The sequence below is a fragment of the Orycteropus afer genome, unplaced genomic scaffold (genome assembly GCF_000298275.1).
Source record: "Orycteropus afer afer isolate SDZICR_OR568_19922 unplaced genomic scaffold, OryAfe1.0 scaffold00341, whole genome shotgun sequence".
NCBI classification, from domain to species: Eukaryota; Metazoa; Chordata; class Mammalia; order Tubulidentata; family Orycteropodidae; genus Orycteropus; species Orycteropus afer.
The window spans coordinates 1985412-1991757 of NW_006921928.1; positions in this window are offsets into that span (position 1 = coordinate 1985412).

Genomic DNA, 6346 nt, shown 5'->3' on the forward strand with positions numbered 1-6346 from the left:
AGGGAAAAGGAAAAGAGGGGAGAAGAGGGAAAGAGGAGGGGAGGGAGAGGGAGGAAAGGAGGGGAGAGGGAAAGAGAAGGGGGAAGGGAGAGGGAGGGAAGGGGGGAAAGGGAGGGGAGGGAGAAGAGAGAGAATTCTACTGGGAAGGAAAAGCCAGGAAGTCAAATTCCTAAGCCAGTGATAACTAGAAACCCAGCTGCATCAAGAACACAGTAGTGGTAAAATCATTCAAACTCTGAATTCCTGACAGTGGAAAATAAAGGCACCATTGCCAATGACTGGAAAATTAGTGAAGATGATGTCCTGGACTCTAGACTCCACATCCCCTGTCCTGGTATAGGGAAAAGAAGCTTTGGTGATTTGTGAAAGGGGCTGGGAGCTTGCACAAGGATGTACCCAGAAGCCTTCAGGCCAAGTTGCTAAAAGTCCAGATAGAGAAGCAGCCAAGCCAGACAGGTGCAGGAGAGGAGTTGGAAGTCAGAGGATGGCAAAGAGAGAACAGAGGGAAGGGAAGGGCATGAAGCTGGAGAGAGCACTAAAGAGACCCAGTGGAGTGGGGTGACCTTGACAAGAGACCTGACAAGCCAGGGACCAGGAGATGGAAGGCAAGAAGAAGACCACTCTGCAGAAGGGAACAAAAATAAAATCCCAGGCCTTTCGGAGCTCCTCAGTTTCCGGCATTTGTAACTGCATTTGTGGAAGCTCGGAATCCGTCACCCCTCCTCCAGCCCAGGGAGGGGCAGAGTCTGTGTCCTGGCCCCACTGGCCTCTTGACCAGTGTCTGAGTGTCTCCAGAGGTTGGGCTTGGCCTGGGGTGAGGAGAAATGTGGGACAGTGCTTCTCCTCCTGACTCCAACATTAGTGCCTGAGAACAGCCCCTTCCTGAAGAGCACTGGAACGGAGTGGGGGAGGGACATGTGAGCACCGAGGGTGTATGAGACACTGTGGATGCGCCACCCCCCCCCTCAGGTCCCTCCTCTCCCAGCTTCAAAGTCCCCTTTGTGTTTCTAACAGCCTGCACTTGTGCCTCTTTGGAACCCTGCCCCCAGGCTACTAGAGCTGCTTTGCCCTCACCCTCGGAAAGCCAGAAGTATCTGGAATTTTTCTATCCCAGTGCCCAGGGTAGCCAATGGGGTCAGGCTGAGGCTACCCTTGAGGGACTTTGTCTGAAATTGGCTTCCAGGTCCTACTTCCCCCATCCCCTTCCTTGTGTCTCTTGGGATCACTTCCATAATATCCCTTCCACACACACCCTCATCTCAAGATCTGCTTCTGGGGAAACAGAACTAAGTCACAGAGAAACCACAGCTCGGTGGCTGGGCAATCATAAAGGTTACTGTGGGTAGACACGTTGCAGATGTTACCTCATCTAATCCTCAGAACGAGACAGTCACGTTGGTAAGTAAGCCATTGCACAGAGGAAGAAACAGAAGCTCAGAGAAAGAAAGGACTTGCCCAGAATGGCATAGTTGGTGAGAGGAGCAGCCTAGATTGAACAAAGGTCTTGCTAGCTCCAAAGACAGTGTTTAGTCAGTCCTTGACGTGCTATTGAAAGACGATGGGGCCTGCAAGCTCTCTTAGGGGGTAGGGGGTTACATCTTCGGGAGGCCAGTCAAGCCCTCAGCTTAGGAATTGATGCCTCTGTGTTCACAGGCTCACCCAGAACCAGTTTCCCAAAGTCCTGTGGGAATTGCCAGAAAGCCAGAGGCCTTCCTCTAGGGAACCACTGATTAACCAAACCTTCCTATCCCCATGTGGTTTCTTAAGACAACCCCCAACAGCCAGGCCTTACTAGGAGGAGTTCAGAAGCTGCCAAAACCACCCTATGAATAAATGTTCAGGGTTCCATCCGGAGACGCCCACAGTGACTGATGAGTCATCAGATGACCAGCTGTCACCACAGAGCACTATATATAGAAGGGGAAGGCCAGAGAGGTGCCTGGAACCTAATGCCAGGGGGTGGAGCATGCACCTAGGAGGTGAGGCCCCAGCTGGGAGGTAGGCTGAATGCATCTGGAAACTGCACCCTCAGCTCCCCCAAATGCCGAATCTGGGTCAGCAATTACCCCACAAAGAACACTACTTAAACTGAAAGCAGGCAGCAAGAGGGCCGGACGTGGGATCTGCCAGTGCATTAATGATGATTACTGCTAATGATGGTAATGGGAGAATAATGGCTCTGAGAACTTCCCCCACATCACCTCGGATTCTTCCCAGCATACACACTTAGGAGGATTTACTAATCTCTCAGCCATTTAGGCAGCTGACATTGAGGTGCTAAACCCCAGGCTAGGTTAGGATAGGCCCTGTGCTGGCCAATATGGTAGCCACTAGCCCCATGTGTCTATTGAGCACTTGAAATGTGGCCAATCCAAACTGAGATGTGTGGTAAGTGTCAACTACACACTGATATCAAAGACTGGGTTCCAAAAATAGAATGTAAAAGATCTCATTAATAATTTTTTTTATTGATTACATGTTGAAATGATAGTACTTTTGGATAAGCAGAGTGAAGTAAAATATACTATTAAAATTAATTTGATTCTTTTTACTTTTCTAATGTGGCTACCAGAGCATTGAAAATTATTGATGTTGCTGCCATTATGTTTCTGCTGGGCTGCAGGCTGGAGGCCAGAACCTTCAGGAAGTCCTGGCTATGCCCTCTCCTGACAAAGAAAGCCTGCTTCCTGGTTCAAGACTGAGAGAAACCAAGGCTGTGTTCCAGACAACGTCAGTGGACAGATGTAGCTCCACAGACCAGGTCTGTCAACCCCAACTTGCCCCCCTATTTTCTGAAAATCCCCCGTCTTCCCGGGGTGGGGGGAGAGAGGATAATTAATCATCTCTGGCCTTGTCTTCTGTGTTCCCCACTTAGTCCCCAAGAGTGTTTGATGCTGCCTGCTGATGGCAAAAAGAGATGGTAAAACAAGGCACCTTCCCACATTGAGAGCTTTCCCTCGCATATGCAAACAGCAGAGAGAGCCAAAGAAGGGAGATGACAAACCGAAAGAGAAACACAAACACAATCACACACAGAGAGAAAATGTATCCCAGAGAGACACACAAATGTCACACGCTCTGCTACTCTTGCCCACTGAGGCTTGGGCAGTGGGGGTGGGTGTGAGGAGGATGTGTGTGTGTGTGTGTGTGTGTGTGTGTGAGAGAGAGAGAGAGAGAGACAAAGACAGAGACAGAGAACAAAAAAACAGTAGAGAAAGGTTCAGTGAGGCCAACAGACAGAAACGGAACAAGGCAGAGATAAACCGCAGGAAGCAAAAACAAATGAGGTGCCAGGCCTGTGTGCATGCGCGCAGGTTGGAGGTAGTTGACAACCTCCCTCTTGTGGCAAGGGGTGCCCTTTCTTTCTGTGTCAGTTTAAATTATTCACGTCAGGACAATGGAAAGAATATAGCAAAATAAAAAATGCATCGGGGCCAGGAGAGCCCTGGATTCGTGAGCCCTGGAAACAAAAGGCCAGGGCGGAGGGAGGGCGCCTGAGCAGTGGGCTGGGCTTCAGGTGGCGGCCATGGGGGTGCTTTTCCGCTCCAGCGAGCGCTCCAGCCTTGCAGTGTTGACAGAGCTGGGCCTGAACTGAGCATTCACAGGGACCAGGCCTAGGACATTCTTTGAGAGCCAGTTTGCAAGTCAGACAAGACTTGAGGGGCGACCATAGGCCGCAACCCTTCTTGGCGGAGGCCAGGGACTATCATACTGTCTTCTGTCTCCTCAATCCTGACACTTTGTACCCACTCTTCTGAGGAACCTTCCCTGCCCAGCCTCCTGCTGACCTGACTGACCCCTCATAGCTACTCCAGGGTCTCCTAGGTGACCTCAAGTTAATCTGATCAAAGCAGCCTTTATCTGCTGCCAGGATAGGATGGGGGAGAAGGTGACCCCCTCCGGGACTCCACTCCTCCCAGGTAACTACATGTAGGAAGGGGCCTTCTGGGAGTCAGTGTGGGCCTTGGTGACCTAATATGAGGGGGACTTCCCTAAAAGGAGCATGCACAGGATCAAGAATCAAGAAAGGCAAGGTCATGCTGTCCAAAGAAAGGGGAGAGAATATTCTGGATGGACAGGGCTTTCAATGCCTTAAAAATCCTACAGTATCCCTGACTGTGCTCAGGGTAACCTCCAAGTATATTTACAAAAACTGAAAGAAACAATTCTTCTGGTCATGAGGTTTGGAGGAATCTTCTCGTGGCTGATGGTTGCTTTAAAGCTATGCACACAGCTGGTTGAGAAGTGTATTTGTTTCCTAGTCTATTTTCCGTAGGAAGTTGTGCATCACCAACTCCCAGTTCAGTGTCTAGCTCCTAGCAAGGAAACTATAATGGAGGCAGAATGGAGGCTATTAGGCAAGGTTCTGGGTCCCTACTCATTTAGCATCTTGTCACTGTGGAATTGACTCCAGAATGAATTTGGACTGAATTCACAGAGCGTTGAAGCCCTTTAAAAAATGAAAAGAAGAAAAAAGAAACTCACCATGGCAGATAGATTGCATTTTCCAAGATGGCCATTCCAAAAACTCAAGGCTTCTACTAATCTAAGATCGTCACTCTGCCCAGTGAGGTTAGCGGTCTACTGTCTCTCCCTTGAATCTGGATAGACTGGGGAAAATGTACCTTCCAAGACATTCTCAGGGGAGAAAGCTCTCTTAGAAGCCAGCCGCCATACTGTGGGGAAGCCCAGGTCACATGGAGAGGCCATGTGGAGATGTTCCAATTGACAGCCCTAGCTGAGGTTCCAGCTGACAAGCAGCATCAACAGACAGACATGTTAGCGAGGAAGCCTTCCATAGGACTTCCGCCCCAGGCACTGTCTGATGGCAACGACATGAGACACCCATAGAGAAGAGAACCTAGCTGAGGCAGTCAACCCCCAGAATAGTGAGAGATCATAATAAAATAAAAGCTGTTGTTTTAAGCCACTATGTTTTGAAGTGATTCATGCAGCAATAGATAACCAGAACACAAGGCAAAACACACATGTGCACACACGAGCTCACAAAAATCTCACTTCACCGGACTAGTTTAGAGGCTCCTGGCAGTAAGCCTGAGTGCTCACTGCATAAGGTCTGGGGCCAGAGTTCAAATCCCTGTCCACTACTTCTCTTTATTTATTTATTGGAATATTTTCTTGTGTTTTGGGTGAAAATTGACACAGTAAATTAGATTCTGACTCAACAATTCATACGCAAATCATTCTGTCACATTGGTTACTATCCTCACAATGTGTCAACACTCTCACCTCACCTGCCCCATTTCCATCCTTCCAGTTTCCCTGCCCCTCTTTACCTTCTCATCTTTGCTTTTGGGTAAATATTGGCTATCTCGTCTCAAGTATATAGTTGACTGTTTAAAGGAACACATTCTTCACTGGTGTTATTATTTTTTTAGGCCAGTCTATTATTTGGCTGAAAGGTAACCTCTGAGTGGCTTCAGTTCCACGTTAAAATGGTATCTTCATCTTGGAGGTTCCTCTAGTCTCGTATCAGTCCTTGAAGTTTTGTCTTTTTTATGAATTTGAGTTTTGGTCTACATTTTTCTCACATTCTAACCGGGATCTTCTATCGTGTCCCTGGTCAGAACAGTTGATGGTGGTAGCTGGGCACCATCTAGTTCTTCTGGTCTCAGGCTAGAGGAGGCTGTGGTTTGTGTGGGCCATTAGTCTTGTGGACTAATTGCTTTCCTGAGTCTTTGGTTTTCTTCACTCCCCTTTGCTTCCAATGGAAAGAGGTCAATAGTTGTAATTTAGTTGGCTGCTCATAAGCCTTTAAGACCCCAGCTTTCTCAGGGAAGGAAGCTCTCTTAGAAGCCAGCTGCCATACTGTGGGGAAGTCCAGGTCACATGGAGAGGCCATGTGGAGATGTTCCAATTGACAGCCCTAGCTGAGGTTCCAGCTGACAGGCTACTTACCAAACTAGGATGTTGAACACTATGAACTATGTTATACTAATTGACCTAGATGTCCTGTGAGATTTCCACCACTTCTTAGCTGCACAACCCGGGAGGAGTAAATGAACATTTCTGCCTTGGTTTTCTCATCTCTAAAGTGGGAACCATATGGAGCCCTCTACATGGGATGGTTTTGAAGATTAACTGCAATAACCCACATAAAATGCTCAGAACCATCCCAGGCCCGCAGTAAACGCTCCATATCGGTTTGCTGTGATTTTATTAGTCAACATCTCCCTTTCCACTTCCTAACAGGTGGGCTGAGAAACATGCCATTTCTGGCAGACACACTGCTGACCATCTTTTTCCATCACATTGAGGTCACCGGCTCTGCCCCACACTTATTTGTTTTGTAAAAATGTCAGCAGCTGGGCCTCCGTCCGCCGCT